This window comes from Hordeum vulgare, chromosome 2H, assembly GCF_904849725.1.
Source record: "Hordeum vulgare subsp. vulgare chromosome 2H, MorexV3_pseudomolecules_assembly, whole genome shotgun sequence".
NCBI lineage: Eukaryota > Viridiplantae > Streptophyta > Magnoliopsida > Poales > Poaceae > Hordeum > Hordeum vulgare.
The window spans coordinates 3,377,632-3,390,692 of NC_058519.1; the positions used below are offsets into that span (position 1 = coordinate 3,377,632).

Sequence of the window (13,061 nt, forward strand, 5' to 3'; positions counted from 1 at the left end):
CTAGGAAAAACCCTATGAACAGCGTGGGTCAAGAGCCTAGTAATAGCGCGGGCAGCCACACTACTGCTACGGTGTTACACCTAACTTTTAGCAGTACCGTCAGTTGCCCAGCGCTATAGCTAACTCTTAGCAGTACCGCCGGTTGCCCAACGCTACTGATAGTTGAGTTAGCAGTAGCGTGCTTTTTTTAACCCGCGTCACTACTAATCGCGCATATTTCTTTTTTATATTTATATTGTATTTACACGTGGTTATACATATTAATATACAACAACAATAATAATTGTGTAAAAACAACATTTGGATTGAAGTAGATGGGTGCAAGTAATCAAGTTGGGTTAGAGGAAAAATATGGTGTTGCGAATTATAACATCATACTTTCCTCCAATTCAACTTGGTCACTCGCATCCATCCACTTTAATCTAATATCTATCATATTACTTATTATCCTCTTAATCATCTGACAACTCATCATCATCTTGATCATCTAAGAACTCATCATCCTCTTAATCATCTAACAACTCATCATCATTTTAATCATACCAAGATAAAATGTCATAAAACAGAAAAACACCATAATAATCATCATCCTAATTAATCATGCCAAGTTAATATATATCATATAAAACAGAAAAACTACTCTCTCATAGGACCTAGTCCTCTCTCCTAGGTAAAATATCATAAAACAGAAAAACATTTAAGTATCATTGATGAAGTAAAGATATCCAACGTTCTACAACTTGTGACTTGCGATTTTTCACTATTTCTCTTCGTGCTTCAATTTGGAGTTTTCCTCGTGGTTTGCGCTTAGTCGAGTATTTAAAAACGAACGGGGCGCATGTACGACTTGTAATTTCTATCTCACCTTCACCATGCATCAACGAAGGCACATCATTTCACGGTTTCTATTAAAAACATAATAGTAGCCTCGTTAGCAATGCAATTTACATAATATTAGCATAATTGGCAATGTAATTTATGTAATAACAGTATAGTTAGCAACTCTTACCAAGATATTTGCGCGAATGTCATCAGCCCTCAACCTATGCACTAGTGGCATGTGTATAATGTATAATTTGGGCCAGTTCGATAATGCATGTTGTCCCTAGTAGACAGGCAACCATTAACAAAGGTGACAAGAGAATCCTTCTCCTCCCAAGTTAGATATGATCCATAAGTGTAGTGTGTCATGTCTACTATCTTCCGTGTTTCACTCGAAGAAAGGAAACACTAGTAGAAAACGGGGCTATAGTCCCGGTTGGTAAGGGACTATAGTCCCGGTTCACCAACCGGGACTGTTAACTTGGGACTAAAGACCCCCCCCCTTTAGTCCCGGTTTGCCATGAACCGGGACTAATACCCTTCCATGTGGCTGATTGGGTGCACCAAACCAACCGGGACTAAAATGCAGCCTTACGTTGGGTGTTTATTTTTTTCTGAAAGGAGGGGTTTAGGGGTTTCATATATCGATCACGAGCATCCATCCACTTTAATCAAATATTATGTCATATAACTCATCATCACCTTACGTACTCATCTAACAACTCATCATCATCTTAATCATATACCAAGTTAAAATCTCATAAAGCAGAAAAACATCATAATAGTCATCATGCATCCTAATCGATCATGCCAAGTTAATATAAACAAGAAAAACTTGTCTCTCATAAGACCTCACTACAAGAAATATGCTCATACATGACGTTTTTTAAGATGTCGTTGATGAATTCGTCATAAATCTATGACGATTTCATCCGAGATTGTCGTAAACCTTGAGGGGATCAAATCTACATATAAATTACGACGATGTGAGTCAAAAATGTCGTAACCGCATAAGATGAGATCGTCATAACTTTTACGACGATTATAAAAATGTCGTAACATGTTCTAACTATGTTGACATGTCACTCGTGGGTCCAGTCCATCCCACCTCACCCTAGTTTGTGAAGCAACCTACTATTCTATCATTTGAGAAAATCTCAAAAAATTCTCATAAATACTTTGGGTCATATATTCCTCAAATATATGAAAACCCTTCCTTCCATGGTTCAAAAATAATTCAGCAATATTCATTTTCCTATTTTGTTCAAAATATACTAAATGTGGCCTAGTATTTTAGAAAATTGGGTTGGTCCAATTTTGCAACAAATATATGGTAGGTCCTTTACAAAAAAACTCATTTTGGATACTCCAAAAATGGAAAATAAAATTTGTGTCCAGAGAAAATGAAAAATGAATTTTCCATCCAAAGAATATCACATCATTTGAACAAACTATGCCATTAATTTGACCATAAGATTAATCATTTTTCGGCACCCGAAAAATGAAAAATGAATTTTTTTTCCGAAAGAAAATGAAAACTCACTTTTGACATGTAACCATTTGGCCAATTGCGCATAAATTATGGTCTAATATTTTTGAAAAATGGTGCGGTTCAAATTTATAAGAAAGATTTGGTAGGTTCTTCACAAAAAGTTGAATTCTGACAAACTGTTTTCACAAAAATTATAAGAAATCGAAAATATCCCAAATCACATTGTTTGTCATCCCAAAGTAGACACATATGCATAATATTGGTTAATTATGACAAACTATATGTTTACCCTGAATAAGAGGATGAAAAATATAAGAAAAACAAAAGAAAAAGAAAAAATTGTACAAGCTTAAGTGTGATTGGTGGAATGAGTTTTGACATGGATCGCTGACATGGCAAACATCCACACATCCATCCATCCATCCATCCATCCACCCATCCATCCATCCATCCACCCGCAGCAAACCTCATCCAACCCATCGTGCCCTCCTCTTCCTCTGTCTACGCGAACCCTAGCCGCCGCCTCCCTCTCTCCCCCGATCTAGATCGACAGGTCCGTCTGCCGCCGCCCCTCCGCCCCTTCATTCCCTCTCCCATCTGCTTCCCTCCCACCCGATACGGATCGCCCAACCCTAGCCGCCGCCGTGATCTGACCCGGGGCGGCCGCGACGGCGACGCGGAGAGGAGTACCCCGTAGAGTGATTGCGCCGCCCGTGTGGAGGCCGTCGCCCAGGAGGGCAACGACGTCGGTGGCATGATGGCCACTGCGCCCTCGAGACGATCGGCATTGGCGCCGAGGAGGGCATCGCCCCGAAGAAAAACGGGGTCAGATCCTGTGGCCAGATAGAGGTCAGCTCCTGCCGCCGCCAGCTCCTCCCGCCTGCCCCTCCGCTTCGTCCGTCGCCGTCGCCTCCGTGGGTCTCCGCCTCTGCCCGTCGCCATCGCGCTTCTCACAGGTCGGTTCTCTTCATGCACATCCGGTTCGATTGGACCCTACCCATACCGAGCTGCTTCCTTACCTGGTTCTATTCAACTGCGCAAGGAAGGCTGCGAGGAGAGCGTGCGGTGGCGCCGCCGGGGTGGTGCCGCGGCTGCGGGTGCTCCGATGCATGGCGGCGTCGGATGCCGCACAGCTCAAGAGCGCGCGGGAGGACATCAAGGAGATCCTCAAAACCACCTACTGCCACCCCATCCTGGTACCTCCTCGCTCTCTCTCTCTACATATACATGCTTTCAGCACTACCTCCAGGTTGCAAATCCATCATCGTATTCCTTTCCTGCTAACAAACTGAATAAAGCTTGACCGCATCAAAAATTTCATCTGTACCGCTCCAAAGTTCTCTTCACTTGCCGTTTTATGAGCGCAAAAGCAGTGACACGCTCGTCCGCTGCTGCCGGTGAGACTGGGCATTGTGATGGTCTCCGGCTGCCGCCTCGCATTGATCCAACGGACGGGTGACGACGATGAAAACAGTTGGTGCACCACGCCGCAGCCACCCGTGCCAGTGTCTTTTGGATGGAGCACGAGGTTGGCCTGTGTGTGTTTTGCTTCTTGGAATCTTGGCATCATCGAAGCTGCTATCAAAAGGAGTTGAGATGAGTGGTTCACATAGCTAATGGCCACATGGTCAATGCTCGGAATCATGGATTAGTGTGCTCGCCTTGGATCAATTGGCCGTTGTCGCCACCAAGCAATGTCTCGTGTGCGTCCAAGCGCAGCCTGTTTTCTCTTTAGTAAAAACAACTAATTAATGTGTGAAGGCCACGAAAAACACTGGCTAACCTCATTTTCCTCGATGTCGTGCCCACTGCCTCCTCGGAGTAATTTACTAATTTTGCTGAGCCCACTGAGACTGCAAACAACATCCCAGTAGGAATCGAGGAGAGGCTCCCTAACACTTACTGACTTACACGAGTGAAGGGTGCAATGCCATTGATTGATACCTGATGAAGATGAGCTCATGTACAGGCATAATTGTGATGCATCAAATGATATGAAACAAGTCTCTTCTTGCAAAAGAAAAAAATGAGTGAACGGAGGATATCGTCAATTCTAGGACACAAACCTAAAAATTCCGATCATCATATATACATGTCGTCACACATCATATGCAGGTGTTAAAACTTTCTGTTATGTTCCAGGTCCGTTTGGGATGGCATGATTCAGGTACTTATGACAAAAATATCGAGGAGTGGCCACAGAGAGGTGGAGCCGACGGAAGCTTAAGATTTGATCCCGAGTTGAGTCATGGAGCCAATGCTGGTATTTTGTCAGACTAATTATGAGCCTCAAACCTTGTACCCTCGCAAGTGTGTAGGCTGTAGAGTACTAGCTAACATACTTGGATGTCTTGTTGCCAGGTCTTACTAATGCTTTAAAGCTTATTCAACCAATCAAGGACAAATACCCAGGTATCACTTATGCGGATTTGTTCCAGTTGGCGAGTGCTACAGAAATTGAGGTTTCTGCCTTTTCTCTGCTGAATTATCTTCTTGGTCATTCTGACAGATGACCAGCAGGTTATATGAATGTGCTAATTTGTTTTGTCAATCTCATTCCAGGAAGCCGATGGCCCAAAACTTCCCATGAAGTATGGGCGGGTAGATATCACAACACCGGAGCAGTGTCCACCTGAGGGGAGGCTTCCTGGTTAGTGCTTCTGACAAATTCATCATTTTAACAGCGATGTCTTCTTGTGCGTTTAAATGTCTGAATTCATAATTTGAGAGAGTACTTATCAAGGTGAATAAATTGGCTGATTTCAACTATGAATGTTATGCAGACGTTGGTCCACGCATACCTGCTGAACACCTTAGGGATGTATTCTATAGGATGGGCCTTGATGACAAGGTGTGGGATGATGCAGAGGAATTTATAAAAAAATCATGTCTGCTCGCTTGTGTTATTGATAACTTGAGGTGTTTGTGCAGGAAATTGTTGCATTGTCCGGCGCACATACACTTGGAAGGTAACGCCCTGACATGAGTGGCTGGGGAAAGCCAGAAACAAAATACACAGTATGTTCTTTAATTAGGAGTCAAAACTCAAAACCCAAATCGTGCTTTAAAAATCTTCGCAACATTGTTCCTAGTTGATTCTGATTAGTTTCAACTGGTCGCCAATCATCTCGCCAAAACTAAGCTCTTACTTTTACTGTGTGTCTACAGAAGGAAGGCTACAGAAGTATTATACATACACAGCTTGACTGAAGATCATTAAAAAGGTTAGTTATTGCTAACAAAGGAAATTCTGCAGTAATACTGCAGTAATACTAATTCATGTACTACTGCCTACTAGCATTATTACACCATTTTCCCTCAAAATTGGCTTGGTAATGCTAAATTTAACACAGTAGTTCTTGCTCTTGCTCATTTTATCTATCTTCTGCCCATGGAGGATGATATCTATCTGTCTTTGACTGTAACTTTGTTTTGTACTTTCATAGGTCATCAAGGGGATTGTGGATGGATGCCAGCAATCATATTGTATTCTGCTCGGAGTAGAGGTGATATATTCTGGAATAATGCACAAATTTATAAACTGTGAGAGTACCTAACGATATGTGCATATCAGTCTACTGGTAACTAGAAGATCTGGCTATTTGATTGTTTATTCTTTGTTTGCATATAATATAGTTCGTGATTGCTCTAGTTTTGGCGGAACAAAGGGATATGATTCTGTAGGATGATAATAATTCTTAAGGTGCAGAGATCGATCGACAATGCATAGATCGATCGGCAATGCATAGATCGGTCCCTTTTCTTTCACATGGAAGCGATTTGATATTATTTCACGTTTCTTGGTTGTGTTGGCGCTGGTAGTTGGCTGACGTGTTGGCGCCAGTAGTTGGATCTTATATTTTTATGGATAAGATTGCTCACAAGTTTGGTGTCCTCTCTTAGTTTCATGCTCTTTACTTAGAGAGCGCACCAAATCACTTGCTACCAAGTTATATGTTGACTCTTAGCTCATTTATTTATCCCCTACGCCCTCCATCCCATAATGTAAGATGTTTTTGATACTAGTGTAGTGTCAAAAAACGTCTTACATTATGCGATGGAGGGAGTATATATTATATATGCATGTGATGGCTCCCTGCTACATCTCTTCTCTGTTTAAATGTCTTTCTGTTTTGTCAGAAACAACAAGTATTGCAGTCTTGCTCTATGTTTGGTTGTCAGTTGTTTGCTATCCTAGCTTAAAAATGTGCACTTCTTTTATTTTGCTATGCTACCTGATCAAATGTAGCTCAACAATTTCTATTATTTGCTAGGCCGTATCGGAGTTGGGAGCTGGTGCAAAATCACTCCTGCTCTCCTTGGAGCCCCCTTCCTCCTCCGACGCCTCCGGTGAATACTTCTTCTCTGACTACGGCCTAGGTGAGCCACTCGCTTCCTTTCCTATGCATGCTTACTCTCGTCCACAGCCATCGAGCTGTGGTAATTGTATACTGGCCATCGTGCCATGGAAATTTCTTGGGTTGGGTTTGGGGCTGTGGTGATGGTGCCTGCCGTAATCTCAATTTTTTCTTTTGTGAATGAACGACGACTGATATATCATGTGGATGATTTTGGTCTCTTGCAACTCTGTGTTGGGCCTTTTTTATCACTGCATGCTACACGGTTTGGTAATGGTTCGTGTTATATACTTATGCTGGGAGGGATTTTGACTTGTTAATAGTGGCTATCGATCCAATAGCAGACAATGCTTACAAATTAATTGGTGTAGTGCTGTTGTGTACGCATACTCTATAGTTCATGCATGTCCTATAGTCCAGTTCGGTGGTGAGTTGCGATCTCGTGCGGTGGTGGTAATGTAAAGCAAGTTCCAGTCAGAGTGTCTCTGTCTTTTTTAATGCTCCGAAGTACATAAGTATGCTGCCACCATCACAGGCTCACAACACATACTGTAGCTTTATTCTACTCTAAAAGAACCCAGAGAAGATTAATCTGCAGCAGTTTTCTCGCCAACATTGGTAACGAGAGTATATTTGTTACTTCATATTACTGAACATGTGAACATTTTCTTTTATTTCTGCCTCATATTTTGTTTAAACTTAAACTACAGTTTCACCTGAGATGATATTTTGTTCTTCGAAAGACGATTTACAATTTAGCATTGCCATCTAGTTCCTGTGCCTCAACAATACATTACTTTGTTTGGATGCAGGTATACTAGAGCCCATAAAAGCTGGTATCAGGGATGCAAAACTAGGAGTGGGGAAGCAAGAGCAGGATGACTTCTTCACAGCGAGTGCTAATTTCTGTATTATCTTTTGAGATTCTTCTGGGTTGATCCTTGAGCTGTGAAAATTGGTATCTGATTGTCAACTGTGAATCAGATGAGTTATTGTGTTATGTAAACCTGGGAGATGTATTATGTGATGTTATATGATGGATGATTTTAATTCGACTTGGAGTTTTCTTGATTTGAATATGAAATAGTGTTGCATTCAATATTGGACAAATAATTTGTTGAAAAAGGCCCAACAAATAGAAGTGAAACCAAGTTCTGGAAAAAAAGTTGTTGAATTCAAAAATGAAAAAAGCCCAAAACTGAAAATGGATCAAATGTATTTGGGCATGAAAAGTCCAAGGCAAGCCCAAATTAGAATGATAAAAAAATTCGAAAAAAAACTAAAGTGGCTGAAAATAGGCCAAGTCCCAAAAGAAGCCCAATAAGAAAAGCCCAAAAAAAATAAAACGAGCCCATGTGATCAATTGAAATGGGTTGGGCTGATTTCAGCCATGACGTTTTGATTTCGTCGTAATTTTGCCACGTAGGACTGTGTTTGATTGTCAGCGATGATTTAGGATCGTCGTAAAGGTTACGACAATCCAGGAATCGTCGTAAAGTTATGTCACATCCCTAACCCTTAAGCAAGATAGCATTGTGCTCATGTCTTCTTTGCAATTGCATCTAAGAAGTTTCAACAAAAACAACAAAGTGGCAAAGGAAAAACTCAAAACCCTAGCCACCATTTCAATTAAAGGAAATTTCAACTAGTTCAAAATCAATGAACCCAAAATGGCCTCAAGAAATGTTCAAACTTTCTGATAAATCATGAAAGTAAATGAGCATTGGAGAAAACTATTTTCTTGACACTTTAAGAATTTTAAATAAATGCAAAAGCTACTGGTTTCAAATTTAAAAATTGAAATCAGAAACTATAATTTTCCAAAAATGTTGAAAACCTTGGAAATGAGTGGGGATATTGTAACAAATATTTCAGGAGGTCTAAAATAGTTTTTACTTTTTGTTTTGAAGCTGAATTAATTAGCAATACAATAATTAGCAAAACAGAAAAACAAAAACAGAGGAAATGAAAAAAAGACTTACCTGTCGCCCAAGCCTGGCCCGGCCCATCTCCCCGATCGTCCCCTCCCTCGCGCCAGTAGGCAGCAGGAGGTGGCCGCCGCCTCCTCCGGCGCGGCCACGCACCTGCGTGCCTGCCTGGCCGCCGGTTCGCGCTGGCGACGACGGGGATAAGCTCCCCAGAGCTTCCCCTATCCATTCCCCGCCTCGGTTCTTCCCCTCCTCCCAGATCCCCTCCTTCTCCCTGCTGCCCCCATTAGAGCCGAGCTCGAGCTCGAGCTGCCCGTGCCCCTGGCCATAGGATCCCCTCCCAAAGCACGCCATTAGCTCCGCCTCGTCGCCCTGGTCGTCTCTGCAGAAGCCGAAGCCTCCTCGAGCCCTGCAACGCCCGCAACGCCGTCGTCTTCCTCCTCCGGCCGCCGGACCTTTCCCGTCGATTCGTCGCCCCCAGGCCTTCCCCGAGCCGTCTAAGCTCTGCTCTGCACTCCCTGTGAGCATGCGGTCGTTTCCCCTAAGTTTTCCCCGTCGATCCCCTCCTCTAGCCCTAGTTTCACCGGAGCCCGACGAGGACCGCCGCTGCCGCTCGTCGCCGGTAGCCCTCCGATGTCCAGCTCGTCCTTCCGAGGGCACCAACAGCTCCAGGACGACGCGTAGATGCCGTAGCAGCTAAGAATCGAGCGTAGATCCCTCTGATTCAAAGACCCCGATGACGCCCGAGCCTTGGCCGCCGCCAAGCTCGTCGCCGGCGTCATCTCCGGCCAGATCAGCCCCGGCTAGGCGCAGAAATGAAGCTGCGGGAGACGTGTCGTTCCTCTGGTGCTCTCCGCGCAGCATTTGGCCCCCTGTGCGCCGTTCCCGAGCCCCTCCGCCATGCTGGTGGTCGCCGGAGGCTTCCCGCCGGCGAGGACGACCTCGCCGCCGGTGGAGGTCGACGTGGCAAGCTAACCCAGCCGATTAGTGACTTAATCACTCGCTGACAAGTGGGCCCAAGGCCAAGTCAAACCTCAGTTAGGGCTGGTCAGCGCGGGATTAGTCCCAGAGAAGCTGACCAGTGGGGCCCCCCTGTCAGGTTTGACCTGAACAGGTCGGCTGACCTGCTGACGTCAGCCTGATGCAATAAATGGAATTTCCAGTTTAAAACTAATTCAGGAAATTGCTAAAATTTGTAAAAAACATAGAAATTAATCTATAACTCCAATGAAAATAATTTATATACGAAAAAGTATCATAAAAATTCAAGGATTCTGATTATGCTATTTTCAACTATGTTTGAAAAAGTTACAGAACCCTAAATTCTGAAATAAGGAATAATTCAATTCTTTTAATCACTTTATAAATGGAATTTGCAAAAATATTCAAATTTCATTATATATGCAATGATCACACACTGCCCTAATTACAAATCAGTACCATAACATGACATTTCATGCATGTTAACATCAAGTTGATCTGAGCATCAGGTCGAATCAATTAAACCGGTATCCGAGAATACCCCGTTTGAATTGCTATTCGAATGTGATTCAAATCAACTCTAAACCTATTACATGCTGAAAATAATAACTTATCACCTTGCATTCTCATGCCATGCTCATGCATCATTTTGAGTGCATATGATTGTTATTGAATGTTGCCATTCATTTCGGTAGGCTCTGCACCCCCGGATTCCACCGAATATCCGTCTGACGGATATCGTTCCTCCTCTGAGCAACAAGGCAAGCAACCCTTTTGATCATCCCGATAACTCCTATGTTCTTGCTCCTTCACCTATTTATTGCATTAGGATCAAATGCTTCAACTGCTTTTGCCATGATAGTTGGACCCACTTCCTTTGCATGACTTAACCTTGTCACAGTAAATAGCCGAACCTTGCAACCTAGCATACATGGTAGTTGCTTGAGCTATGATGTGCCTTATCCTGCTATGCATGCTATGCTTAGAGTTGTGTATGGTCTGTCATCTGGGAGATGAACAGAAATGTGGAATGTGTTCGGTGAGCAAAGGTTGTGTGTTGAACTTCATTTGGTAAAGGTACCGGTGAAAGGCTGTGTAGGAGTACATGGCGGGTTGTTTCATTGGAACCGTCCTTAGGAACTGAGTTCCGTGTATGTAATCCAAGACTAGATACTACCACATGCTGGGCCCTGAAATATGACCCCGCTCGGCCTATTAATCGCGTAGTACTCGGTCCAGGAGTTGCAAGTAGTTTCTGGTGTTTATAGTAATGCTGGAGGCCGTGCATGGTGCTGACCTGAGAGGTGGACCGTGATGCGGTAGGCAGTGGCACGGTGTACCAAGTGGCACCCGGATGGTGGGCTTGGGAACCCTGCGCACATCGTTTGAGGCCGTGGCGGAAACCTCGGCCGGACTTCCGTACGGGTTACTCTCAGATAGGCGATAAACCTGGACTAGGTACTAGTGTGGTTAACGGTCGTGGCCGACTCCCTCGCTGGGCTTCCGCTTGAAGGTTGCCGAGGTGCATGACGTGCACATGGCGATAAGTGGCGGGAGCGTGTGTGACGAAGTACACCCCTGCAGGGTTATGATCTATTCGAATAGCCGCGTCCGCGGATATGGACTACTTGGAGACATATGTTGTTCATAGATAACTTCAATGGCTACTCATAAAATTGTCAAGATAAGCGTGAGTGTCGTGGACGGCATTTCCGTATGGAGACGGAATGATTCCACGATAGTGTATTGTTGTGGTGTTAGTGGACTCGTGTGCGAGAAATCAAGTTGTCAAATTTTAAAAAAAAATGCAAGTTGTCTAGCCACGAGTCAAATGTTGGCTTCCCGCATGAAACCCCACAATACTCTTTGATACCTTGCATGAGTAGTTAGATCTCCTAAAGTCTTGCTGAGTACCTTCATACTCTTGTTTGCTTAATAAATGTTGCAGAGGTTGCTAATGACCCTAATGGAGGGTTCTTCATAGACATCGACGACGACGAGTAGCTGGTGTCCCAGCTACGATCTGGCCCTACGTCGGCTCTGTAGTATAGTCAGGCCACGTGCCTACTAGTTGCCCTGTCTGTACCCAGACAGTTTATAACTCTTCCGCTGGCTTGTATTGTATGACTGCTATTATGGGTCGTGAGACCCTTACTGTGTAATATTATGTGTGTGGCTCTTCCGAGCCTCTTAAATAAAGCTTGTATGGTTATGGTTATGTTGTGATGCCATCGATGTATCTATACATATCGGTATGCCATGCGTACGTGTGTCTTACTTGATATGTATGGGGTTCGAATACCTAGTCGTGAACTTTAGTAGCACTCCTTACAAGGAAATGCCCCTTTGTGATCCAACGAGCCTTGGTAGTTCGCTACTGCTCCGGACACATTGGTTGACCGGCATGTGTCCTTCTTAGCTGTTGTGTCTGTCCCCTTTGGGGAAATGTCACGCGACGTAATGGAGTCCTTGTAGCTTGCTACGACTCGTCTACGTTCGTTGATGACCGACACCTGCTTTGTTGGGTCATGTATGTCTGTCCTTGTGCGGAACTGCCACTTTGGTTTATGACTAGACATGTCGATCCGGGTTCTTTGACATTGGATTGCTAGCGACACTATCGCATACGTGAGTCAAAAGACGCAAACGGTCCTGGCTAAGGTAAGGCTGCAGCCGTGTAGTTAACCGTGCGTGAGACCACAAAGGGATGCGATGTGTTACAGGCTAGATTCCTATGGCTTAGGATCGGGGTCCCAACAAGTTACGACGATTTTGACCAAAACGTCGTTGCTGTTCATTTCTGACGCTCCGTTTTCGACGCTTGGTTTTTCGTCGTGCGATCGTCGTAAATGAAAAACCGTGATGATGTAGCGACGAAAAAATGGCGGCGTGTACTAGCATATTCCTTGTAGTGCCTAGTCCTTGCTCCTAGGTATAATGTCATAAAACATAATAACACCTATGTCTCCATGATGAAGCACAGAGATCCAACAGTCTCCAACTTGTGGCTTGCGATCCTTATTTATTTCTCTCCATGCTTCAATTTGGAGCCTTTTTTATTTGCGGTCAGTCGAGTATGGAGCATCGAACTCAGCCCTCGGTGGGCTTTTAATTTTCATATGACCTTTGAGGTGCATCAACAGAGGCACTACATCATTAGGGAGTTGTTGTTGAAGAACATAATAATAACCTAATTAGCAATGTAATCAATACAATTTATGCAATAATAGAGCATACTTAATTAGAAAACTCTTACCAAGATATTTCGGCGAATGTCATCCGCCCTCAACCTATGCACTAGTGACATGTATAATGTATAATTTGGGCCAGTTCCCAAATTATACGGGAATTTCTCCCTACCAACCAGGACACCAACAAGAAAGTAGATAAAAACATCCTTCTTCTCCCAAGTTAGATGTCATCCATACGTGCAGTGTGTCGTGTCAATTAATTTCCGTAATTCACTCGAAGAAACGAAAG

At 43.7% G+C, this 13,061-nt stretch overlaps 1 pseudogene; it reads left to right on the forward strand.

The window, feature by feature from the left end:
• Window positions 1–3,423: 3,423 nt before the first annotated feature.
• On the forward strand, window positions 3,424–7,594 carry LOC123431406 (annotated as a pseudogene).
• Window positions 7,595–13,061: the final 5,467 nt, after the last annotated feature.